At 46.0% G+C, this 27585-nt stretch overlaps 1 protein-coding gene and 1 pseudogene across 1 annotated transcript in view; one reads left to right on the top strand and one right to left on the bottom strand.

Annotated features, from left to right (window-relative positions):
- Window positions 1–27585, bottom strand: part of GRIN2A (glutamate ionotropic receptor NMDA type subunit 2A) — a 349136-nt gene that overhangs the window by 155237 nt on the left and 166314 nt on the right. The gene's annotated exons all lie outside the window — the stretch shown is intronic.
- On the top strand, window positions 3138–26573 carry LOC140843678 (small ribosomal subunit protein eS1-like; annotated as a pseudogene).

Genomic DNA, 27585 nt, shown 5'->3' on the forward strand with positions numbered 1-27585 from the left:
CAACGCAACGGCATGAGCAAAGGTAGGAAGGAGCTTGGGAAGTTCAATGAACAGAACGAAGCTCAAAAGAGCTGAAGTTTAATGAACAAGGGAGAGAGTGGTGAGAGGCGGGTTAGGACACAGCGAGCGCCCTGAAGATCATGGGAAAGGGTCTAATTTAATTCCCAGGTCAGTTTTCTTCCAAACAATTGCTTTGCTGAATGCACCATCAGTACCTCCCAGCAGGGAATCTGGGAGGGGATGGAGCTTTGGGGATGCTGGGAATTCATGGGAGCCCACCTGTTCTTCCCTTTGGAATTCTGATCTGTGCCAAGAGCAGGGCCGACACTGAAGACAGAGGGAGGCACGTAACTGTGGGTGATATTGTTTGGCCAACTTGTACCCTGACCTTGACTAGTGCGGCTAGAATGGCCATGGGTACCGGGGCAGTCCAGACCTGGTGCCAGTTCATCGTCCAGAGCCAAGCTCTCCCTCCAGCAAGTAATGTGATGCCAGAGAAGACGGTACACAAACACAAGGAGAGATGCCTTCCCTCAATCCAGCTGCGACCAGCTGGGGACAACCCGACAGCCTCTATGTCCATCAGAGGCGCACGATGATTGCTGCTCTCAGACCCCGCCCTGCTTTCTAGATCCTCAGCTAAGATCTTAAGGGTGGTGAAGGGGATGCCTGCTGAGATTCAGACCCTTATTTCTATGCAAAGACACAGCAATGGCCCCAGCTGGCTTCACCCGGTGCTCTGTCAACCAGCAGGTGAGCATCTAACTCAAGGCTTCCAAACAGGGTCATTAGTGATTAAGGATTGTCTGAGGCTGGGCACAGTCATTTTCACAAAGTCGAAGGGAATTCTACCTGCCCAGAGGCCACAGGGTCAGGTCTCTGAGGTGCTGATAAACTCAACCACATGGGAGCATCTTCCCTGTGTCAGTCCCAAAACAGGCTACTCCGCTTGCTCTGGGCACCTGAAGCCATTTACTCAGACCACTTTTCTTGGAGAAACACAAGCCATTCCGGCTGCAGCATGGAAGTTTGTCATTCTGCCCACTGGGCATCCTTTCTTCCTTTACTGCTCACAGTGAATTTCCACTGGAAGCCATCCGTGCCTCTCTCTCAGTTAAGCAATTGGTTCATCCACTCCCCAAAGTGTCAGCAATTAGTTCAGGGGTAGGAACATGTCCTGAAGAGTCCAATCAGAGTGACTCTTGGGATTTGTGGAAAAAATAACTAGGAAAAGACAGTTTCTCTTACTATTAGACTTCAGCCTGGAAAGATGTTCATCCAGTATTTCTGGTAGCCATCTGGATACCGTCCACAGCCCTGGAAAGGCCACCATCAGAACCAAAGGCAAAGCTGAAAGGAGGGTTGCTGAGTCCTGATAGGCTTGCTGAGCACCTTGTTCAAGCCACACCTGAAACTCAACTAACCCTTAGAGTCAACTGCATGTCCCAGCTAATTACCTTATTTTGCTGAAGCCAGTTTGAATTAGCTTTTCTGTCCTTGGCAACCGAAGATTGCTGACACCACTTTGGTGAGGGGAAAAAGTGGACAGTATGTGACTCATTCTGCACTCATCTTCCAAACTTAGGGGAACTCAACCTGCAGAGCAGTGCATTTCCATTCACTGTCCTTCCCTTTTCTGAGCCACGCTTTTCCCCCCAAGAGCAACTGCCTCTCCCCACAGATCTCCCTTTTCCCTGCATCAGCTCTTAACCCTTCATTTCTTGTTTTGCTTTGTTTTTCTTTAATATGCCACTGAGACTAGTCTCCTTGCAGACAGCAGGGCAGCTACAGCTGGTAGGACCCAGACGAGAGACAGGACACATTGCCACCAATAATAATCACTTGTCGTTAAGCCATTCCAGTGAGGGAGAAAGGCAAACGGGTCTGGTTCATTAGGTTTTTGTGTCTAGCTGCCACATACAGGGGGGCTGCTGCTGGACTGAAGGAGGCAGCTTTGTTTTTGGTAGAAAGGGGACTCTCAGGCTTTGCATAACACTTGCTAGGGGGAGGCCTGGCAGGAAACATTGTAGTAGAAATGTCCTCTTCAAAGTGCCCCACTGTTCTGTAAGGAAGGTCTACCAAAAGCTCTGAGCACCAAGCCTCTAGAAGAAACTGCTTCCCCCTTTGGGAGTCTGAATGTTCATGTTATTGAAGGGACAGATGTTGGTGCCAAATAGACAGAGGGCTCCATCTTGGCTGTTCCCTTACTGATGTCAGGGCCTTGGGCAAAATATGTAATGTCTCGGAGGCTCCGTTTTCTCATTTTTGTAATGAAGGGTATTTTCGTCCCTATTTTAAAGACGTTGCTGTGATTGAGATACTGCATGTATTGCTCTCGGCACATACTGAGAGCTTGATCTATGAAAGCTGGGATTACTGCGGCTGTCGGCATCACAGAAGAATCAGGCACAGAGACAGCAAAGCCCCAAACACTGCAACCCACCGGCAGAGCATTCCCGCAAATGCAAACAGCTCTCCGGTGGCGCTTTTCCGCTGGTTTCCTGAATGTCCTAATAATGGCACACCACTCCAAACGAGCCCGTGCTGGGGGCCAGGCCCTGAGCTGAGAGCAGGTCGACAAGTGGTCCCAGTGTTAAAACTGCAAGTCCTGCCTCCTGGAGCCCCTTCAGCCCTGGGCAAACCAGCCCGGCCCATCAGCCAAGCAGAGAGCTGTAAGGGCACTGTAACCCTCACGCTAACTTCTTAGGGACGGTATTTCTGTTCCCATTTTACAGTTGAGGAAGCTGAGGTGCACAGGGAGATGCTTCATTAATGAGCACAGGAATCACTGGGGGATCTTATCCCACTGCAGATGTGGATCCAGGGGGCGCAGGCTGGAGCAGTTCTAACAAGCTCCCAGGTGGCACTGATGCTGCCGGTCCTTGGACCAAGCTTTGAGTAGCAATATTGTAGAGGTTCAGACCCACAGGTCTGACCCCACCGTGGTCTTTAGCCATGATGCCAGGAGGCATCTGTCTTCCAGGGAAGAATGGGTTGTGATTCAAGTGGGTGCCTGCTCTCTGACACCCCTCTGTGTTTCCACTGGGCCTCCCCGGCTAAGACAGCTGCATGTCACAGCCTGTGAGCCCCATCGTCTCATATGACAAAGCGCTTTCAGGGAGAGGCTGTGAGTCAGAATGCACTGCGGGGGAGTGACGGAAGAGGGGCCACCCCGGCGTGAACCACCCCACTCCTGGGACAGAGCCGGAGCCACCCAGGAACCAGGCAGGTTCAAAGAGGTAGCCCATTACCAGACGGTGCCCACGCCCATCAGCCATGAGCCAAAGACGCCACTGGGAACACAGCCCTGCTCGCTGGCCTTGCTGCTCTCGGACCTGAGTGAGCCACCGAGTCTCTCTGAGTTTCCATGTGCTCATCTATAAAATGGCTCTAATAGAACTCTGGTTACCTGGAGGGGGCATCGGGAGGGCCCTGGTGACATGCAAGAGCTCTATGAACTGCAAAGTTGGGGCAAACGTGCCAGCTTGCCGGTACAGGACAGGCAGCTGTCACCCCTTCTCTCCCCTCCTCCCCGCACCACCCCCACGGCGCTCCCAGAACACCCTGTCCAAGCCTCTATTGTCGGTCTCGTCACCAGGTATTTTGAGTGTCTATTTAAATATCTGTCTCCATGCGACTAGATTAATGCTAATTCATCTCCGCAGCAACGGCCGGGCTGCTGGCACGTGGCGGGGCTGACGCGTTAGCCGAAGGTATAAGCAAGTGAGGAATGAATGAATGAGTGAAGGAATGAATCAATGCTCTTTGAGAGGCAGTGACTGAGTCAGGGGTGGGGCGATGGTGCTGGGGAAGTGGGTGTGAGTCAGGGGTTGAGATGAGGCAGCGGCAGTGAATCCAAGTGTCTGAAGTGCAGAAGCCTTTGCTACACACGCTCTCGTGATCTGAAGGCAGAAAACAAGCCTGGAACCTGGCAGGGGGACTGGGGCTAGTACTCCTCATTGTCTGAACGCTTGCTACTTGCTCTCCAAACCCAGGAACCAAACAGAGTCAGACAAAATGGTATCCCTGTCTCTCCTAACCCAGGAACAGAACGGATTCCAATGAGAAGCTGTGTCCCTGCGGCTGTCAGAGCTGACTCAGGGCTCCTGGGAGCGCAGGATACATGCACTGTTTCTACCTTGCTCCCAAGCCCCCTTTCCAGCCTTCCCCTCCCAATTACACATCCTCAGCAAAGGAAACCAGACACAAAAGATGATGGACTGTAGGACTCCATGCATAGGACCCGTGCAAAGCAGACAAGTCCACAGAGGCAGAATGCAGGCCAGTAGTTGCCAAGGGCTGGGAAGAACAGAGGACTGGCGGGTGGCTGCTGATGGGTGTGGGGTTTCTTTCAGGGTGCCGAAAACGTTCTGGAAATAGATAGTGGCTGCATAATTGTCAGTGTACTGAATGCCACTAACTCATATATATCTAAGTCTTATATACATATAAATCTTATGTTATATGTATTTTATCACAAAAATAATGGCAAAAAAATAAAGCAAGCAGGGCCTGCAGCTGAGGTAGGATGCTTCTGCTAGACTCTTTCCATCCCACAGCCCCTTGGTGTGAGGAGAGCTCTCAGGGAGCCCCTGGATAGCACGGCGACCTGAGGCACTGGCCCAGAAGCAAGAAAAAGCTGCTGGGGGTCAGTGGGGAGCACACTGCCACCCACATCTGCCTGTTCCTCCCAGTATCTGTGGTCCTTAAGCAGCCTTGCAGTTCCCACTGCCACTCACTACCTGACCTCGCAGAACCTGCTACCTAGTGGGCGGCCTGGCTCTGCCTGGCCTTTCGCACACTCAGTCAGGAGGCTGTAACTGCCCTGTGTACAGACCCGGCAGAATCATAGGAGGTAAGCTGGTGGAAGGCACATGGGTTTGCAGATGGGACGCACCTGACCTCACACCTCCATTCTCCCACGTCCTAGTTCTCTGGCCTTGAGAAACGCCTCAACACTGTTGAGCCTCCATCATGAGAAGGAAAAGCACCTGCCACCCCCCTTATGGGTGGGATATGAGCTCACGGGCACAAACAATCAGCACAGGGCCTGACCCACAGTGGCTACTGTCTCCCAATTGTTTATTACATGCCCCTCACTTTCTCCACATTATCTCATTTAATCATTAGTATAACCCCATGTAGTAGACAAATTGTCAAAGTGAATCAATTTGAATTCTTTTGGGTCTCAAAGCCCTTGCTCACTACCACTGGGCAATGCGCATCCTCCTGTCCCTTAGTTTTAACCCATTTGCTCTCTTTCCAGACCCAAGGGTGACCCCTGTTGCATATATTCAAATACAGCCTAAAGACCATCCCTACCTCTTCACAGCCCTTGGTCACTGTCGTCTTCTCCCTCTAGACGTAATGCCTCCACAGCAAAAGATTGGGTCCTGAGTCAATGCCAAGAGATTTAAGCAGCCTAATCTGCCCATTTCACTCGGGCATAATATCCTGCTTGCTAATCAATGCACCATGAAACCAACAGAACATGGAGCTCTCTGTAACATATGTGGACCTCAGCATCCTCAGATTTATTCATTCCTCATACCCTTAGTGACCAGTAGACCCGATATCAAGTGCCACTGGCCCCTTTTACCAGGGTCATGCTAAATTCTCACGTGTGCGCACACACAGCAAAAAGCTGACATTTGTTTGTTCCCTCCAACAAGCACTAACCTAAGACCTACTTGAAGCTCAAAAAAAAAAAGGATTCATTAATTGTGATGAGACTTCACCATCGTGATTGAACTCTGAGCACAAAAGGAATCAGGAACATAAACTGGGACTGGGAAGGGAGAAATTTTAACAGAAAAATCGATGGTTTGAGTGGTTTCCTGAGAAGTGACATAAAAGGGAAAATTGAATGTCAGCCTCTGAAAAAGATTCCTAATTACTATTTGAAGGGAGAAAAACACAATCGATGAGGGTCCATTTGTGTTGCGGCTCAGCTCCCAGGGTTGAGCCATGCTCAGAACTGGCTTCAGGCAAGGACCCAAATCAGCTGACATGCTCTTCATGCCCAGGCACGTTTGCCTCCTCCAGTGACGTCGAACCCAGAAGAGACTCCATCCTCAGGGTCTCAGAGGCAAGGGGAGCCTGACACACATCACCCACTGACCTCCCCCCTCCCACGATGGCCCTCAGCCCCCAGCATTTCATACTTGCTGCACACCACAAGAAATCATGAGATGGCTCTCTTTCTTCCCATTTTATATATGAGAAAATTGAGGCTAAAGGGTGAGGGGCTCACTAACTTTGTAGAGTCACCCAGAAAGAAAGTCCCCCTTACACTTAAAGGAACCACAAAGTGAATGTTGTTTTCTTTTTGTGTAATTCCAAAATGCATGTTTGCTATACATCTCCAGCATTGAAGAATGGGGCTCCTTGGTTCTTCGCCCTGGACAGCTCTTTTTCTTTGCAGAGAAAACATAAAACCTAATTGTGCTCTGCTCCCGAGAACATAAATGAAATAAAGGTTGAACACAGTTGGCAGAGTGAGACAGCCTCACAGGCACCCTCTGGAGCAGAGATGGCTGCTCTTTCCAGCTCACGCCCTCCTCTTTCTGCTGAGGTCCCCTTGAGGCTGAAACACCCTCTGGTGCGAACAGGGCAGAGAACAGAGCACCAAGGGGCCACTGAGCACTCAGTTCATTAACAGCCCTCAAAGGTGCCTCTTTTTCTAAAGCTCATGGTTGATGGTGATTGGACAGTGTTAGCGTAAAACCACTACACTCTCCATTTTTAAAAAGCCCTTGCTAAGCTAAACTTCCCAGGCCACAAATTAGGAAAGCAGAGGCACCACAGGTACAAAAAAAAATGTTGGGATTTTGATGAGCCTTCTGCCTCCACATGAATCTCGGTGCCCAACGCTCAAATTCCCTCCATGCTCAGATGAAACATACCCGTGAAGCATGTCAGGCTGTGCGGTGAGCTCCAGGACTCATTGGTCATCGAACTCTCCTTTCTGCGGGCCAGCGTCCTGTCTCTTCACCATGTCCATGAGCGATGACGTAGTGGGTAGACTTGCCCTGTGGTTACTATGCAAACATGGGCAGTGGCGATGTGTCTTCCCTCAGCTGGGATCATGCTGTTTATTCTGCAGGCCGTCTGGCTGGAATTGGGGATGTGTTTGGAGTCATCCCTGTGGGCAATCAATGAATCCTCCCAGCTAATTGCCTGAGTGGGTTGTGAGGGCAGGAGGTTCACCTGCTCAACGCCCTGAGTTGACCTCCAGCCTGGCACTGACCATTCAGCGTCAAGTGGCCCTTAGAACAAATACCACGAACCACAGCCTGTCCATGTCAGCAGGGTTTGCACCCTGTCCCCTCTGTATGTCTCAGGGGCCCTTTCCTCTGTTTTCTGTGTCTCAGACCACACCTGCCCTGCTGTGTTCCCTCCCGCTGCAGGGACTCCAGCAGGTCCCCTGTGCCCGCCGCAAGGCCTCTGCCTATACTGCCCACCTCTCTTGGAGCATGTCCTCCTCCTCCTCCACTCAACTCTTACTCGTCCTGCATTTCATGGCTGCATCATCATTTGTCAAGAGATGCTTTCCCTGACCCCCTTGATTAGGTTAATTTCCCCTATTCTATGCTCTTTCTTATATTTTCATAGCACTTAAGATGGCTGTTGATTAACATTTATTTACGGGCTTTTTTGAGTATATCTGTGTCCCCCATGGAACACATGCTCCATAAAGGCAGGAACGGTGTGTGACATTTTATTTTGTTTGTTCTACTCTGTCTTACTAATCACTATGATCCCCAGCACACAGAGGGAACTGATTTAATTTTTGGTTTTGTCTGGTTGACTGGCTTTGTTCCGATGAGGTTAGGAATCTCGCTCAAGTGTGTCAACGCCAATTAGGTGCTCGAGTCGCATAGCATCTGGGAAGACCTCCGACTCAGGTTCTCACCCCACTTCCCCATTCAAAAAGCCAGGAAGCCTTTGGGCACAAATGCCCAGCAGCCAGTGTGCCGGGCTGACAAATCGTGGCCAGGCATTGGGTGTTGACTCTTTCCATCACTTCCACATCAGTCCTTAAAGTTGCTTATGTTGTCCTCAGAAGGTTTTTCATGCTCAAATTGATGGTCAAGATGCAACCCTATTCCTGGGGGCAGGAATCAGCTGCTCCAGGGAAACACATGGTTTGTGCCGGACAAGAGCGGCAGGTATCCTTCAAACGTAGCTGACACTGAAGTGAGCAGTTTGAGCAGAATCCCCCATCCTATGGGCTTCGTTGTCTGTGTTTTTATTTTTGCGGGCTTTTGCTCGTTTTGATTTCTGAAGTTTGAAAACTTCTCCTGTTCCCAGTAAGCAGCATAATACCCATAATTTAAAGCAAAGGTGAATAAAATTTCAGATTCTCAAAGGTTCTATGCAAATCCTGGCTTATGAAGTGTGCGTCTTGGGGAAATCACTTCATTTTGCTGATCCCCAGAGCCTCGATTTCAACACAGAAATGACAAATAGCACCAACTTTACCAGCTTCCTAGTACTGTATGAAGGACCAGATGTCAAGCATCACTTGACTGTGTCTTTCTTTAATACATGCATTCATTCAACCTACTGTTTATTCATCTCTGTACCAGGCACTGTGCTGAAGGCTGGGGATCCAGTGGTGAACAAAACAGCTATGGGACCTGCACCCACAGAACTTATGGTCTAGATGGAGGAGACAAGCATTGATCACACAGCCGCACAAATGTAAAATTGTCATTGACATTCGTGTTTTGAAAGAAAAGTTTACAGTGCTTTCAGAACCCATGAAGGAAACTGAATGATCTACATGGTCAGAGATTTCCCTGAGGAAGGGATGCTAGAGATGGCATAACCTAGGCAAAGAGGAGAGGGAAGAGGGAGCTTCATGTGCAAAGGCCCTGTGGTAGGAGGCAAATGTGAGGGTCTGAACGGAAACCATTGGGTCGAGAGTAGGAAAGATCCATTTTCTGCTTATAAAATGTAATTTTATTCCTTTATATATAGAGAACCGACTATTACCATTCTCTCACCTCAGTTGCCCAGGGATCTTTTCACAGCTTCCCTTTAATCTCTTTCAATAATTCCCTGGCTGCAAATCAGGGGAAAGGTGCTAATTACCTTATTAGCACTCCTCTGCTTCTCTGTGACCACAAAATGCTCTTAACTTCCTGCACCACGGGAATACCACTGGTCTGTCACTCTGGCCCTGCATACTCCCTGCCTTGGGCCAGTTCTCAGCCACGGGGACTAAGACCACCCGGCACCAGACCCTCGTTTTACTCCTGGGGAACATGAGTTAAAAGACCTGCCCAGGGGCAGCTCAGAAGGGGTGGTTCCAGGACTGAACTGCCACTTCAGAGCTGCTCTGGCTGCATGACAGCCACCACCTGCCCCATGGGCCATCCAAGGAGGAACAAGGTCTCTATGTCTGAAAGCAGTGGTCAGAATTTGGGTCCAGATATTGTGGTTTCTTTAAGGAAGCTTCTTTTTTGTGGATCCCCTTGTGAAACCCCAATTTACCTTGTAAGACATTATCAGCACCACAACTGCAATCCACAATTGTACTCTGCTTACACCGGGCAGCCGGAGTAGCAGAAATGAGGCAAATGAAAGCCCTGAGAGGCAGTTTCCTAGACAAAAGGAGATTACTAGAACAATGCAAATGCCAAGAGCTGAAGCTGGAATTCCCAGCTACAGGAAAGGGGGCAAAGGATGGGGGCAATCTCAACTCTTCTTTAATTGGGTGACTTAACAACCCAAAGATGACCAGTGACTGCTCTGAAGGGCTAGACGGTTCAGGGAGGCTCTGGACCTCCTGGAACCCCAGCCCACCCGGTCTGTATACCTGGGTGGAAGAACATCACCCGAACCTCTCCCTGGAAGTTTCCAGCCACCACCCTCTTAGGGTTCTAAACTGTGACATGGGTCACCTTTATGAGCTACATTCCCCAATGAGATGCAGGTCCTCCCCAAAAGACAGGTTGGCTCATTTCTCATATTTGTAGTAGATGCTTCTCTGATTCTTCCTCACTTATACTGGGAAGGAAGTGTAATGATAAACTGCATGAGGATTCCAGCTCTGCCTCCAAGCTGGGTGACTTTGGACAAGTTGCTTGACCTCTCTGTGCCATGATCTGCTTCTTTGTAAAGGAAGATAAGAGATTATGAGGATTAAAGGTGGCAATGATGTAAAAGCCCCTGGCACTCAATGAACTCCTAATAGATTATGGCCACTGTTTGTTATCCTGTTCATCCTGAACTTACTACCAGGTCCATCCTCCCTGGACCCCCCCTGATTTGCCACAGAACCTCAGCTCCCCCTTGCCAAATTGGGCAGCGTGGGGTGTCTGAAGCCATCTTTGCTGGCAAACCAGATTTATAACTGACAACTCCTCACACCATCAACAACGACACATACCTAAGTTCTGCACCCCCTCCATACATTTACTTGTGGTCTCCTAAGGCCCTATTCCCACTGAATTAATCTGGTGTGGTATGAGGTGTGGCACAGGAATCTGTATTTCTAAAGCAGATTCTGAGCCCCCTGGGCCTCAGTCTGGTCCTACGACAGACACCATGGGATAGAAGCACATTGCTAAGATTAACTGTCAAAAATTACAGTAAGTTGCAGAGTGTTCGCTATGTATTGGGTATCCATTGCATGTCTCAACTTTCATACCAGACTGCAAGCTACTTGAGGGCAGAGATTAGAACTTGGAGAGCTTCATTAACTCCATCTGTCCCCAAGCTTCATGTAGTAGGTGAAGTAGAAATGGCCCCCACAGGCTAGAAAAGTCCACACGAGCATGTCCTTGCTCACAACTCATCTTCCCGTGGGCATACTGGAGGCGGCCAAGAAATTTTACTGAATGAAATGAATGAATGAGGACTTGTTATAGGAAAGGTACAAAAAGAGAATGATTGGTGCTAATTTATGTTGATACAGACAAATTTTCACTTTATGCCCCACAGCGTACATTTTTAGTCTTCTTTGCATCAACCCACTGAAACACCATTAGGAATCTTTGTTCAGGTGTGGTCTGGCTCGATGTTGCCTCATAAGTATTTGTTTCCACTCAAATGTTTGGTTTGAGTGTCACAAGGATGAGTAGCCATCCAGAGCAGGGTAATAGGCTAGATTGGCATTCATCTGCTGCAATGCCTGAGATCTGCCTCCAGTGAGTCACAGCCCTCTTGAAAACATCTTCTCCAACCTCCTAAGAGATAGAAAAGCTAGTTTCATTTGCCTGTGCCCACCGACCCACCAGCTGTCATCTCTTATTCTAGGGTGAAATTACCTCACATTATGTCTCCACCCATTTGAATTCCTCACGCCCTGCACATCCCCCAAGAAGAGCTCCTAACAGGCTGGCAGGTTCCACCTGATTCTGAAAATCTAGTCATGACATTCAGAGTTGGAATTCTCTTCAGTCTATTTGCAAAGCAGCCTTGTTAGTATTTAAATATGCAACCCGAGCTCCCAGTATGCGGTGTCTGAGCTTCTCACCTGGGATGATGCATCCCAGGAGTCCCCGCTCCAGGGTGTGACACAGGATTCCCACTGTCCCAAAGCAAGGAGACTGCAGAAGATGCAGGGAATTGCTGATGGCGCTCTTGTGGTTTTCTTATTTTATCAATTAAAAAAGTAGCCCACAGTAGCAGACCTAAGAATCCATTAAAAACACATAATCTAACAACAACAACACTCGGAGGGTGAGACAACAGCTTTCTGGTTGGGACCCAACTAAGCTGGCTCAGGTAGGGGACCATAGAGCTTCATGATAAAGAACGTGAGCTCTGTATAGTGCCTGCATACAGGAAGGGCTCAATAAATAATGTTGCGCAGTACGTACACCATAAACATCAGTTGAATGAATACTGAATGAAATACATCACAGTCACTGAGTTTATAACCACCCAGGAAAAAGTTACATGAGAAAGTAAAATATGACTTTGTAGGCGTACCATGAGCATAACTATATTGAACAAATAATACACTATATGTAGAAAATAATACGAGGTAATAAACCACAAATAGTGGTTGTCCTGGGGTGGTGGTATGTGGATGCCTATATGTTTCCTTCCTTCTGCTTTTCTGTCTTTCTTAAACCTTCTGCAGGTAACCTGTAGAAAGACCTATTTACTTTAAAAATAGGAAAGCCCAGGCAGGTGAGGGGAACATAGTCACTGGAATCACCAGCCTATCACTTGTTAATTGTAGGACCTGAGCCCACATGTAACTTTCTTGGTCTCAATTTCCTGATTCATATACTAGAGATTATAACATCTACCATTCAAGTGAGTTTTTGTTTTCATTTCCATTAGAGGATGATTGCAAAATGCTCAGCACTCCCGTGCCTGGCGTACAGTAAATGCCTAAAAGATGTTAGGTTAGAGAAACTCATGTTCATGCACTGATTTATCTGATGGCCCATTATTAAGTCTCTGCTATGCACCAGCAGCCACTTCTGCACTGAAGCAAAGACATTTCAAGCCTGGGTCTCCGGGTACCTTCAGATGTCAATAAAAGGCCACAGTCCAACAGGAGGTGCATCTTCCAGACTGTGGACTCATCTGATGGGATGGGAGTTACCGGTGGAATGTGGAAGTAAAAACCTCCCTACCCTCGGCATATGGATGAACCTCAAAAATATTATGCTAAGTAAAAGAAGACAGACACAAAAGAATGCACACTATACAATCCCATATATAACCTAACATGACATGACAGAAATTTTATATAAAGTTCAAGAAAAGTAAAAACTTATCTATGGTGATTGAATTCAGAGTAGTTATGTTGGGATTGATGGGAAGGGAGCAAAACGGAACTTTCTGGAGTTCTGGAAATGTTCCATATCCCCATCAGGGTAATGGTCTCATGGTTGTCTACACGGGCAAAAATCCAGTGAGTAGGACATGGAAGACTTGCAAATTATACTGTATGTAAATTATACCTCTACAAAGTACTGTGGGAAAAATGCAGAAAAGGCTTTTAAACAATTACCACAGGTTTATTAAGTCTCAGTCTCTGTATATTTATTGAGAACCTACCTGTCACTAATTCATCCGTGCAACAGGTATTTATTGTGTACCTACTATGCACCAGGCGCTGGAACACAGCAATGATGGACAAAACCCCCTGCCAGCATGGGGCTTGAATTTCAGTAAGCTATGGGCCAGATGTCCTGGTGTGGGAGGCAGCACAATGCAGAAACTGGGAGAACTCAGTCTGGTGGGAAGAGGAATGGGGTGTACGGACTTCTTCGGTGCCACTGATGCACGGGAGAAAGGGGCCCTGTGGCCTGACTGCAAATGTGGAGACACAACACAGCCTGGGAATTAAAGGACATAGCAAGGTACCCAAGAAGATCTTTGGAGGAGGCGAACATATCCCCCCAAAGGTGTGAGTGCCAAAGCACAGTTGTGTGAAACGGTGGGGGATCCATGTGGAGTTCGGTACTGTGCGCTAATATGAAGTCACTGCACAGATGTGCTTCTGGAACCGACAGTACAACCAGGTCTACCCCTTGATAAATATGCGGCTGTGCAGTTACTCGGCCTTGGATTCCTCTTTCCAAAAAGGTGACTAATATTAGTAGTTAACTAACAGGATTCTTTTGAGGGTTTCATGAGATCAACCACGATGCATCAGTTTCTGCTTTTGCTGCTATAAACGAATTACCACAACCTTGATGGTTTAAACAATACAAGTTTATCATCACACCCGTTCTGGAGGTCAAGGTCTGAAAGGGTCTCATTGAGCTAAAATCAAAGTGTCAGCAGGACTGCATTCCTTTCTGGAGATTTTAGGGGAGAATCCATTCCCTTGTCTCTTCCAGCCTGTAGAGACTGTCTGCATGCCTTAGCTTGCAACCCCTTCCTCCACCTTCAAAGCCAGCAGCACACATCTCGCCGACCATTCTTCTGTCTTCACATCTTCCTCTGACCACAGCGTGGAAAGGTTCTCCATTTTCAAAGACTCAGGTGATTAAATTAGGCCCATCTGGATAATCCAGGATAAACTCTCCATATCAAGGTCCTCAACCTCAGTCACAAAAGCGAAGTCCCTTTTGCCATGTAAATTGCAAATTTACAGATTTTGGAGATGAAGACATGGAATCTCTGGGGAGCTACTCTTCTGCCTACCACATATAATATTACTTAGCACAATGCCTGGCTTAGCACGTGTGCCTAAAAATGGCTAGTTGCTATATTGCTGTTGGTATTACTATCATTTCCAAGAAGTGTGAGAAAGAAATGCTAGAGCCTCTGGGGCCAGTAGGCATGCAAATACGAACAAATTCGTGTAAATTCTGGGAGTACTCAAGTCTTAAACTTCTCTGCAAGATGTGTGAATCTAGAGTTTCCATTTGGTCAAAAGTTTCTGATAAAGGAAGACTTTCTCATTAAATACTATCTGTTGCATGTTCATATGCTGGCAGAACAAACACTCCACAGTGCTTCAACATTTCCATCCCAACAGCTAGCACAGATTCCTCTCCTAACTCTCTGTGCCGTGCCAACCAGCTGGTCTGGTCTGACTCATAAATGGCAATAGCCTGGTGGTGGGTGATGAGAACTCTGTAAACCATTTGCAAAGAACTCCCAGAAACCAGTGGGATGGAAGCAAAAATGCTCCCCAAAGTTGTCTAAGCTTCATTAAAAAAATTGGACAGCTAGGAAGCCAGGAACTGAACACAACTGTATTGGGCTAGGCTATGGAACAGAGGCTCTTTGGATGGCTAGGCTGCTCTTTCCCAAATTTTAACCAATCATTGCAATAGATTTTGACCCTGCTTAACAATCCCCCCCCTACACACGTGAATGAGGTCACAAGCTACTTGAGAACGAGGACCCCACCAGGAAGTCAGCTGCCAATCTTCATGCCTGCTTCCGTGTCTGGCACACAGTTGGGATCCTATAAAAAGTTTTGAATCAAAGAATGAATGAAGAGATGGAAAGAGAGTGGCTGATGGTAAGATGAGCAAACCAGAATCACAACCAAGGGTGATATTTAGATTCTAAAGCAGGGGCTGACAATCTTTGTTTTGGTCCATGTGCCAAATCTACCATGCAGTCTCTTTCATATGGCCCCAAACACAGCCACACGCGTTCCTCAGTGTAGTGTCCATGGGCTGGTTTTCTGCTACAGCAACAGGGCGTGAGGCTTCTTTGTCTGCCAAGCCTAAAATATTTACTATCTGGACCTTTACATAAAATGTTTGCCAGCCCCTGCTTTACAATATATTATGGTAGCTCATCAGAAAGAGTTCAGGACATTTTCAATACGTAGCTACACAGGCTCAGTTTCATAAGATTGGAGAATCCTTGCACTGAGAGGGTAGTAGTCTGACTTCACTTAGATCCTTTTCTAAGCATTTAGATGGAGTCAGAATCACCTGAAAGGCTTGTTCAAACACAGACTGACAGGTCCCCCCAGTGCCTGATTCAGCAGGACTTGTATGAGCCGAGGACATGTGCTTTTTAAACATACCCCGGGGTGACACTGCTGGTCTGGGGACCAAACTCTGGGAACCACTGCATGAGGGCTGCATAATGCCCAGCACTTTAAATAAGTTACTTGCGTTCCACATGTGAGCAGTAGCTTCTGGGAGGAATACCCACATTTTGAAATTTAGAGTGAATTCTTGCAACTTTGGCCATAAAGAACATAAGCCATGTCTGCATTCAGAAGCTGAGGCAGCAAAACAACAGAGAGAAAGGCACGTGGTGACTGGGACTGAAGTACTTCCACACAGTGGTTCATCCCCTACAAAGCCGAGCCTCAGCTATTATCTCTTTTAAACCCCATTATCATTACGTGGATCTTTGTCCCCATTTTTCAGGAGCAACGAATGAGGCTCAAAAGGGGTAAAGACCGAGGTTCAGTTCCTCTCCCCTCCACTCCCCCTACCTCATCAATGGCAATCTTTCCAAGCCCTGACTTGCTATCTTCTTTCCTCTCTCCTGTTACCAACCACTTCTCTGTTGATGCTTTTCCCCTTGGCCTCAAGCATGCCCAAGTCTTGACCCTTCCAAAAAATAAACTCTCTGGAGCCTCTTCTCCCACGTAACAGTGTGACTGCCCATCTTCCTCCTTTTTGCCAAAGAGCCTGCGATCGCCTGTCTTCCCTTTTGCCCCAAAAGCAGTTCACTCTCCCGCTCCATGCCCTCACCTTCTACTCACATTCTGCTGTTCTTGGTCCTCACCCCTCTATACGACTCTGCTTTATGCCAGTGCCATCCAATAAAAGTATAATGCAAGCCATGTGTAACTTTACATTTTACTATACAATCAGGTGAAGTCAATTTTAATAATGGATCTTGTTCAACCCAATATATCTAAACTAGTATCATTTCAATGTGCAATCGCTATACAAGTGATTAATAAGATATTTTACATTCTTTCTTTCTCGTAGTAAACCTGAAATTCAATGTGAATTTTGTTTACAGCATATGTCAGCTCCATCTAGCCACATTTCCACTGTTCAGTGACCACATGTGGTCAGTGGTCATCCTGTAGCGCAGGATAGTCTCTGTGTTCAAGATGACCTTCTGGTAGTCATATCCCACATGCCCTTTACAGATCTGGTGTTAATATTTCTTACCGACTGGTACCTCTTTTTTCTCCTTACCCACTCTCCTCCACTCCCTTGTCCTCCTATATCCCCTATTCCTTCCTCCTTCACCTCCTAAGACTTGGTGTTCCCAAAGGCTCCATTTTTTTGTCCATTGTTCCTCTCTCAATAGATCATTTACCTGGAACTTTTATCCACTCTTTATAGTGTTCACAATATGCTGATGGGCCTCAAATCCACATTGCGAGGCCTGACCATTCCACTTGGGTTCTGCATCCACATAACTGGGCCTTCACGGTCCTCTACAAGCCAGCAGTATGGCTCTCTAAACCTGACCTCATACCACCACCCCAAGCTGCTCAGTGAATGGTACATCACCCCATGGGCCATTCAGACCAGACACCCTAGAGGAATGGTTCTCAACAGGGGGTGATTATGCTCCCCTGGGAACACCTGGCAATGTCAGAAGGCATACTACTTGCCACAGCTTTGAGGTGCTGGGATATGCTACTAGCATCTGATGACCAAAGACCAGGGATGCTGCTAAACATTCCATAATGCCTGAGCAAAGTTCCCATCCCACAGAATCACCTGGTGAAATTGACTCTTATCTTATACCATACACAGAATCAACTCATGATGGATTAAAGGCTTTCCTCTAAGACCCGAACCTGAAAAACTCTTAGTAGAAAACGCAGGGGGAAAGCTTCATGACACTGCTCTTGGCAGTGACTTCTTGGGTTTGACCCCAAAGCACAGGCACCAAAAACAAAAACAGACAATGAGGACTAAACCTGAAAAGCTTCTCCACAGCAAAGGAAAACATCAGGAGTGAAAAGGCAGCCTCCAGGTGGGGAGAAAATATTTACAAAGCACATATCTGATACAGAGTTAACTTCCAAAATGGCTAAGAAAATCCTGCAATGCAGTAACCAAAAATCAAAGAACCTGATTAAAAAGTGGGCAAAGAACTTGAACAGGCATTTCTCCAAAGAAGACAACTCTACAGAGGCCAACAATATATGAAAAGATGTTCAACATTACTGATCCTCAGGGAAATGCAAACCACAGTGAGGTGCCACCTCACACATGTTATAGTGGCTATTATCAAAAATAAAAAAAGTAACAAGTGGTGACAAGGATGTGGAGGAAAGGGAATGCCAACTCTCGTGCACTGTGGATGGGAATGTAAATTGGTGCAGCCACTGTGGAAAATAGTATGGGGGTTTTTTTTAATAATAAAAAAAAATAGATCTATCATATGATCCAGAAAATCCCATTCCTGGGAAACTGAACAAAGTTACTGAAATCAGGACCTCAAAGACATGTCTGCACCCCCATGTTCACTTCAGCATTATTCACAATAGCCAAGATATGGAAACAACCTAAGTATGCATCAACAGATGTATAAGAAAAAAAAATATGGTGCACACACACACAGTGGAATATAATTTAGCCTTAAAAAAGGAACTCCTGCCATGTGAGCAACATAGATGAACCTAGAGGATATTATGCCAGGTGAACAGTCGTAGGAGGGCATACTATACAATACTACTTAAATGAGGTCTCTAAGAGTCAAGCTCATAGAAGCAGACAGTAGGATGGTGGTTGCCAGGGGCTGGCAGGGTAGGGCAATAGGTAGTTGCTGTTCAATAGGTATATTCTGTTATGCAAGATAAATAAGTTCTAGAGATCCACTGTACAACATGGTGCCTATAGTCAACAATATTGTACACTTAAAAGTTTGTTAACAGGGTAGGTGTCAGGTTAAGTGTTCTTACCATAATAATAAAAATATGAAAAGAATTATCCAGCCCAAAATGTCAAGAGTTCCACTGTTGAGAAAAACTGCTTTAAAGTTGTGCCACTCAAAGAGTAGCCCATAGACCAGCTATACTGGTGTCACATGGGAGCGTAATGGGCATGCATATTGGACCCCACCCCAGACCTGCTGAACTAGAATCTCTGAAGTGGGGCCCAGATTCTGTTTTTAACAAGCTCTCCAAGTGATTCTTATGCACACAAAAGTTTGAGAGTCATTCCTCTAGGTAGAGACAACTCTAATGTTGAGGACATCCACTGCGTTCTTATTCTGTGACAAGCATCATGACAGCTGACACAGAAAAGGAAGGTCAAGTGCAAAGCTGGAGTGAGCACATGACTTTGGCCTTCAGGATCCAACCTCCTCCTGGGCCCCCAGGTGAGTCCCTTAACTCTTTTTCTCCCTCTTTATTAGCATTGCTCCAGAAGAAATTAACCTGTAAAGTTCACGGTCCAAAGCAGCAAGTATTTTGCTGTACAATCTGTTTCTTAGTCCTGGAGCTTGGAGCTGACATCTTCAAGTCTGAAACCAAGAAATACAAGTCTTTGGGGCACCGCCCATTAGAGAGACTCAAGTAGAGACCAACCCACACAGGAAAATCCCCAACGCTTGTCATCCTATTAAACTCAGTTTATATTTTAAAATACAAGAGGAAGTGCTCTTGAGATATGGGGATAAAGGTGTAAACTGGATATACAAAGGAAAAGAGGCCTTAAGGAGTGTTTGGATTCACTCAGCAGCCAGTGATCCCTAGAAGGAATTAACTTAGAAGGGAAGCAAATCTGGGATCCAGTTCTGATCTGCCTTAACTAACTGTGTGAAGTTCAAAAAAAACATCATTCCAGTTCAAGAAATGTTTATTATCTCTGATGAGCCAGGTGAGGATGTAGGTGCTGAGGACATAATGAACAAAGCAGATAAAGTCCCCAACCTCGGGGTTACCGGCGGGTGGTAAACTCTCATTTAGAGAAAGGTTGGATGTATCAAATAGGGTCCCTCCCTCTGAGAAGCTCAGACTCCTTGGTGAGGGAGACAAATAGATTTTATAATTGCAGAACAACAGTTAAATACTAAATTAGTTACAGAATGCTAATGATTCAAGGAGAGATGGAAACTTCACTCACTCTGGGAGATAAAGAAAGGCTTTCACAAGAAGGCAAGCAGTTATGCAGATCAACATTTGAGAGGCAGGACTGTAGGGAAGGGGAGAAAGATGAGGAGAGATGAACAAAGGCCAGGGTGCTGGCGGGGGGTGGGGGGGCGGTGTGATAAAGGCGGAGTCGGTATCTCATGGAATGAATTAAAAGTGGCCACACATTTTTTTTGCCATCCTCCCTATTGGCAGGCAGTTTCTTTTTCCTTCTCTTAGATCTGATTGACCCTGTGACTCTGTGTCCAATACAAAGTATCTGAAATAAAGAATTTACCGGATGGACTTAATATGGCAAAAGAGATGCCTTAAGACAGTCAGATCATTTCAAGATAGATCAATAGAAATTACTCGGCCTGAAAAAGGAAGACCTTTAAAAATTAACAGAGCAAAGTCTAACACACACGTGATTAGTCTCTGAAAGAGAGACTTGGGTAGAAAACAAATATTGAAAAATAATGGCAAAAAACATCCCAAATTTGATGAAAGACATAAGTTTACAAATTCAGAAATCTCCTAGAACCCTAAAGAGAATATATGTGAAGGCAGCCAATCAGGGCACATCAGTCAGACTAATGGAAATCAAAAGAAAAAAAGTCTTGAAATTAGCAAGAGAAAAATGATACATTACATACAGAGAACAATGCTTCAAAATGTTCACACGTAACATTAGCCATTTAGAGTCCAGGGAACAGGTAATAAAAGCACTGAAAGGAAACTCCTAAATTCTGTATTTGGTGGAAATGCCCCTAAAAATGAAAGCAGATCAGACTTTCCAGATAAAAGAAAACTAAGAGATGTCATTGCCAGTAGACCAGAACTTCAAGAAATGCTGAAGGAAGTTCTTTAAGCTGAAGGGAAGTGATAGAGGGAAACCCAGATTCCTTCAGGAACAAATGAAGAACATTAGATGTGGTAAATATCTGAGTAAGTGTCCAAGACTGTTTTTCCTCCTCATCTTAAAAAATACACATGCATATGACTGTTTAAAGCAAAACTTCTTTCATTGTCTCCCAGAATTTTAATATGTGTCGATGGAGTGCATGCCATTCTATAGCTTCTGGGAGATGAGGACCCACTGGACCATATATGCATGAAATGGTACAATATTACCCCCATGTAACCTATGCACAGCTGAGTATGTATGTTTAATATGATCCCTTGGGCAATCACTTTAAAAGTGCAAGAGATATAGCTAAAACCAAGTAACATGTTCAAAAGAAATTCTAAAATATCCTTTAAAAAAGGAGGGGGGCAGGTGTTGTGGACACAACAGTCCACCAAAATGTCTATGTCCTAATTCCTAGATCCTGTGAATATGCTCTTAGAAGGGGAAAAGACTGCAGATGTACCTAAGGACCTTCAAATAGGGAGATTATCCCAGTGAGCCCCACCTAATCACCTGCGTCCTTAAAGGCAGAGACCTTTCTCTAGCTGGAAGCGGGGACCTGCGGCAGAGAAGTTGGAAAGATTCAGAGATTCAAAGGCTGAGAGGAACGTGACATATTGCTGCTGGAGGGGCCACGTGGAAGGCCTGAGGAGGAAGGTGGGCAGCCTCTGGGAGCACAGAGAAGCCCCCAACCCACAGACAGCAAGTAAATGCAGACCTCAGGCCCCCAGCCCTTGGCAGTAATTTGGCCGAGCAGCAGCAGAAAATGAACAAAGCAGGACGTGGTTGAGATGAATGAAAAGCAAGTAAGGAAACAGTATACCTAATTCACACACATCAATAGTCACATTACATGGTAGTGGACTAAAAGCAGAGATTATTAGAATAGATCTGAAAGAGATGCACTTTAAATATAAAGACACAGACAATTGAAAGCAAATTAGTGGGAAAAGATATGCAACACAACCGGTGAGCATCAGAAGCCTGGACTGCCTGCATTAGCATCAGATAAAATAGACTTCAAGACAAAGAGTCTTACCAGAGGGACATTCATAAGGATAAAAGGGCCAATTCATCAGGAAGGTAGAACAATCATAAATGCGTACACACTTAATAACAGAATCCCAAACACCATGATAAAGGGAGAAATAAGACAACTCCACAATCCCTGTCTTTTCAGCTTCTATCTCAGATACTTGCAATTACTTATCATTTGTCTAGAAATCAACTCACTTTTTAAAATGCAATTAAGCTATTTTAAGGGAAATTTTATAGCTTGCATAAGTGGGTAACTCTGTGTCATTTATATAAGGAATCACCATAAAAACAAAACACCGTATTATTAAATCCTAGCATCACCACATTATTGCATGCCCACTCTGTGAGTCTGAGTTCTTCAATTTGGGGCTAGACCACCCCCAAATCACCTAATTCACCCCATGCATCCCACATTCAGGGAAACACTGATGCAACCCAGCTCTCTCACATGTGCAAATTACTGCCAGATGCCAGTCTTTAGAGTATGGGTGCAGTCCTCCTTTCTCTACTCCGCTCAATGTCCCGTTCTCAGTAAGCATGGAACCAAAGACTCACCCTTCAAGTTAGATTTCGGAATCCAACAGAAAACCCTAAGGTCCAGGATCCTGAGCCAACTGAGTCAGGTTTGTGTATTGTATATTTTTTAGTTTCTGTTAAAGGCATCTGGCTCTGGAAAGGTTGCCCCTCCCGGGGCTAGCTGATTCTCAGAGATGGCCAAGGAGTCAGCAAGAACATGCCATTGACTTGCAAATGAACTAGGCCAGAGTTATACCTCCTCTATCTGCTGCCCCCTATACCCTGGGAGACCATATTTCTCTGCCTTAATCATCCCAGGACCAGGTGGCAAGCAGCTAGAGCCCACCGCTCTAGTCTAGAGCCCACCAATGTTATTCAAATGAGCTAATCGTAACCTGATCACCCATCCACCTTAAGTCTCCTCCTGTAAGCTCAGTAAAAGTTCTGGCTTAAACTTTCTACTCCTTCCAGCGTCTGCTTTCTGACCAAACCCTGATCCTCCTCTGGTGCTAAGCCGGGTCTCTCATTTCTAGGGGAACTATGATGAACGTGAAACTTTTCTTTCCATGGCACTGACCTCTCTATGTGGTCACTCAGCCACCTTTACAAATTAAGACCCTGGTACACAACAATGTGCTGGTAGCAATCAGAACCCAAGACCACTTAGAGTTAGTTTGTGCTTCACACGACTCATGTCATTGGTGGAGTTAGAGAAAATGGGGACTCCAGCTCAGGAATGGAATCTCAGATAGGCAACCCCTACCTCACAGGAGCCTCGCAGATAAGGTGGGCCCTCTGAAGCTGTTCAGCAGGCGTGGCTGGTAGATTTACCCCTGGGAGGAAAGCCACTTTGTGTCAGGGGGCCAGCCTGCTGCCACACAGGGTAGGGAATGAGATCTCAGAATCCAAGTCTTGTCAGGCAAAGGCTGCCACATTAGTAGAATACAAAGTAGTTTGTCCTGCTTATTATGCTCAGCTACAATGAACTTTGTCCAAGGCCAGAAACAGGAGAGACAGACACAATTTGTTTTCTTTTTGCAACACCAAAGAGGGAGTTAACTCTCTGTGTTCTAGAGTTGCTCACATTAATTAATCTCTAATCCACCAGCATGTGACAGGGCCCTCCATCAAGGTGAAGCTGGCGTGCAAGACGCCAGTTTCAAAAATTAGACAGCCCAGGGGTCGAGTCCTGAGCCTGTTATTTGCTAATTGAGCGATGTTAAGAGTTAATTAAGTCTCTAAATATCAATTCCCTAATCTGTAAAACTGAGAAAGTATTATTTACCTCACTCAAAATGAGGAAATCATAATAAAAATTAAAAACAGCCATTGTGCGCCATCCGCCAGGACTATGCTGAGCCCTTTATGTGCCTTGGAGCGGTGTGTGGAGAAGGTAAAACAGAGCTGAGTGTGTGTCTAGATGCTCAGGGCATGGCAGACCCACCATCCAGGGCTGAGAGTTGAAGGCAGAACTCAAGCACACATTTAAGCAACACTGCCACTGAATGTAACTAGCACATATGCAAATACACCCGGCCCCTCCCCACTCCCCGTCATGGCACATGCACGCACACGTTCAGGTGGTTAGCTTTCCCCAGGTAGGTAGACTTTGGGGAAACATGTACCTCTCTTAGCCTCAATCCCAAACTGAAATCCTTTCCAATTTATAAAAGAAGGACGTTGCAATTAGGTTGAGCCTGGAGTTTGACCACAGAGGTGATGAACAAAAAGACCTTTGGCAGGAACACAGCAGCGACCGATTGAGGAGGCGGCAGAACTTGGATCTTGGTTCTGCTGCTGATGAGCCGGGCGAACGTGGACACCTGCTTCACCTTTCTGAACCTCTTATGTGCAACGTGAGATGACTGGACATCGCATTCCTAGCACACCGCGATGCCTTTGCGGAAACCAGGCCCCCACCCCGACTTCGCAAAGCCTGTGTGACACCGGGGCCGGGTTCACCTTGCCCCTGCCTGGGTGAACTTGGGCAGGCCACGAACCTCACTGGGCTTCAGTTCGCTCATTTCTAGAAAGGTGATCATTTTTCTTAGCCTGGCTGGGTTTTTGCAACAATTCAGGTGAGTATGTCAAGGGCTCCACAGGTCTGGTCTCCCCTTCGTAAAGGAAGGGTCGACCCTCAAAGATAACATCCCATTTCTCCTGCTCTGTGACCTGGGTCAAGTTCACCATGAAAACAATTCTGTCTGTAGGAACATCCTCCAGAAGGCGTGTCATTCCTTCTCTCTTTGAAGGAAAGCCAGCAGGGAAACAGCTGGCGCCTCTCCAAAGACGAAAGCCGGCGGCTCCATATTCTGAGCTGAGGCTCCCCCGGAATCGGTAATGTCCTCGTCGCTGTTCTAATGGCATGACGTGGCTCTGGCTCTTCATCTCAAATGGCAGGTTACTCAGAGCGACAGAGGAAGAGCAGCAGATGGATGTGACAGTAAATGCTGCCATGTGCCCACAGACACATCTAAGGAAGACATTAAAAAGTTGTGCCGGCACTTCCTCCACCCACAGAAAAACCTGGGAAGAGCATGTGGGACCTTGCCTCGCTGTGCAACACAGGCCCTTCTCTCTGGCCACGCTGTGCACAGCTTAAACTGACCTCTCTGGTTGTGAGAAGACGGAGGCAACGGGAGACTAAGACGGGAACAGGTTTGGTGTATGTGTTTGGAGGGAACCCCAGATCTAGAGTTTCAAGCAAAGGATCTGGGCTTTTGGTCCTTGACATGAAGAGCTGTCCTGGTCCTCCCAGCTGTACAATGGGAGCAATAACGAAACAGCAGTAGGTACTTACTCTGAAGACCAAATCAGACCCCAGACCTTGGGCTGCCCTCCCTCTCATGCCTTATATTCTAACCACAAAAGACCCTGAAAGTTTCCAGATGGCGATCAGCCTGTTCTGGGCTCAGCATCTTTGCACTGGCTGTTCCCTCTGCCTGGAGTGCTTTTCCCCCAGCTCTTCCCATCGTGAGGGGTTCCTTTCCATCCTTCAGGTTTCAGCCTAAGTGTCACCTGCTCTGAGAGGTCCTCCTTTTCTAGAAGAGGGCCTTTGCCCACTGGTCTTTATTACAGCTCTCTGCTTATTTTTTTCCCCATAACATTTTCCAAAATCTATAATTAGTTTTTGTACCTGTGTATGGATGTCCTTGCACCAGAATATATACTAGAATCTATCTTTTTGTACAGTATCTTTATCATCTACGGCAGTTCCAGCTATCTAAGCATTTTATAGTGACTGAATGAATGTATTAGAAAGCCCTGGGAACTGTAAAATCCTGTAGGTATATAAGGGATGTTATATATATATATATATTTACACACATATGGGATAGAAAATGAAAGTAGAGACCCCTGGTGACATTGGAAAATTCCCCTTTAGGACCAGACATCATTTATAAGCAGAGAACTAAATATTATCAAGTGTCTCTAAGCCCCACAGCTAACTTAGAGGAGAAAAAGAAGTTGGCACAAACTCCAGAATGAAAAGCACCAGCCACTGAGACTGGCATGTACCCACAGGCACAGAACACACTATAAGGCAGGAAGTACACAACCTGGCACTAGAATAAGAACTGAAAATGCCATCCATGCAGTTTGTTATTGACTTCCAGACTTGATGGATTCTCCTCTATACTTTGAAAAAAATTGGACTGGTAGATTCTTACCCATCTTCAAAGCTTCAGTATAGCCCAATTAGCTCATTTACAGGAATGTTTACATAAGCTTAGGTCACTCTATTCTTTTTACTATTCTGAGATCTTTGATAATTACCAATAAAAAGAAAAAAATCCGCTTTTTTTGGCTCTCTGAGCAGCACCACAGCAGTTAGTAAGAACAAGCACCTTACGAAAGGTGGCAAAGCAGGAGCCCAGAGGAAAGTGGTTGATCCATTTTCCAAGAAAGATTGGGATGATGTGAAAGCACCAGCCACGTTCAATATAACAAATATTGGGAAAACAGTACTCAAAAGAACCCAAGGCACCAAATGGCATCTGATGGCCTCGATGGTCGTATTTGTGAAGTGTGTCTTGCTGATCTGCAGAACGATGAAGTTGCATTTAGAAAATTCAAGCTAATTCCTGAGGATGTTCAGGGCAAAAACTTCCTAATTTCCATGGCATGGATCTTACCCGTGACAAAATGTGCTGCATTGTCCAAGAATGACTGAAGCTCATGTTGACATCAAGACTATCGATGGTATTTGCTTCGTCTTTCTGTGTTGGTTTTACTAAAAAAGGCAATAATCGCATTCAGAAGGCCTCTTACGCTCAGCATCAACAGGTCTGCCAAATCTGGAAGATGACGGAAATCCTGACCCAAGAACTGCAGACAAATGACTTGAAAGAAGTGGTCAATAAATCGATTCCAGACAGCATTGGAAAAGACATAGAAAAGGCTTGCCAATCTATTTACCAGCTCCGCGATGTCTTTGTTAGAAAAGTAAAAATGCTGACGAAGCCCAGGTTTGAACGGGGAAAACTCAGGGAGCTTCACGGTGAAGGTAGCAGTTCTGGGAAGGCTCCTGGGGATGAGACAGGTGCTGACGTTGAATGAGCTGATGGGTATGAGCCACCAGCCCAAAAATCTGTTTAAAATTCAGACTTTAGGTATTAAATAAAAAAATCTTATTTGTGATGTTTCAAAACAAAATTACAGGCCCATCACAGACTCACTTAAATTTAGGGCCCCCATAAACCAAAATTTAATACCTGACCTCACTGCATCACTGCAGTTTCAAGCCCTTCATGAACGTAAAATGTAACCAGACAAACTGGAATTTCCTGGAGGACCCTTCCCCCTTAGGAGGACAATTTTGCCTAAACAATGCATTCTTTTCTTTCTTTGTTTTTTTTTTAATGCGCTCTTTGCATTTAAAAGCCTTTCTTTCCTATATCCCACTGGAGTTCCTTCTGCCTATTATATGGGATGCTGCCTGATACACGATTCATTCAATAAAGCCAATTAGATCTTCAAAATTACCTGGCTGAATTTTGTTTTATAACATGGCTTTGCTCTCTGCTATGAGAATTTGCTCTAAGGAAAGATGGATTCGTCCCTCACCTGGAAACTGGGAAGTGCCACTTTCCCAGGAGTTTCTCTCAGGGGAAAAGAGTATCTAAAAACCCCAGCCTGGGTGCTCAGGCTGCTCACTGTTACTTGGCTTGGCCACTGTTTCAGAGTCTATGTTTGTAAGTTAAATACACAAGTTCACCCAATACTTTTATTCAAGTTCGGGATCCAGTCTCACAGATCTCTTCTTTCGCCCACAACAAAATGTTCATTCTCAATGTTACATGGGGGCAAAACATATCACCTTAAAATATGCCTCTCTGGCATATTGATTATTATGGACTAGTTATTTTTAAGAAACAGCAGACACAGGAAGAGCTCTGAAAATAAAGTACAGGTTACCCTTTTGTAAGGGGCATTTGCAGTTATAAAGGCATCTCCTCTTGTGAGGCTGTCTCCCCTGTACCAGGAAGAGATGACTGAATCTCCAGAAACTTGTCAATGGAGAAGGCATTGACTGGACTCAGCGTAACTATACCCTCGGTGCCTGGGCTTTGCCTGACAGCCTGCCCTAAATGCTGCCCGCCCCGTCATC

The sequence above is a fragment of the Manis javanica genome, chromosome 10 (genome assembly GCF_040802235.1).
Source record: "Manis javanica isolate MJ-LG chromosome 10, MJ_LKY, whole genome shotgun sequence".
In the NCBI taxonomy this organism is placed as follows: Eukaryota; Metazoa; Chordata; class Mammalia; order Pholidota; family Manidae; genus Manis; species Manis javanica.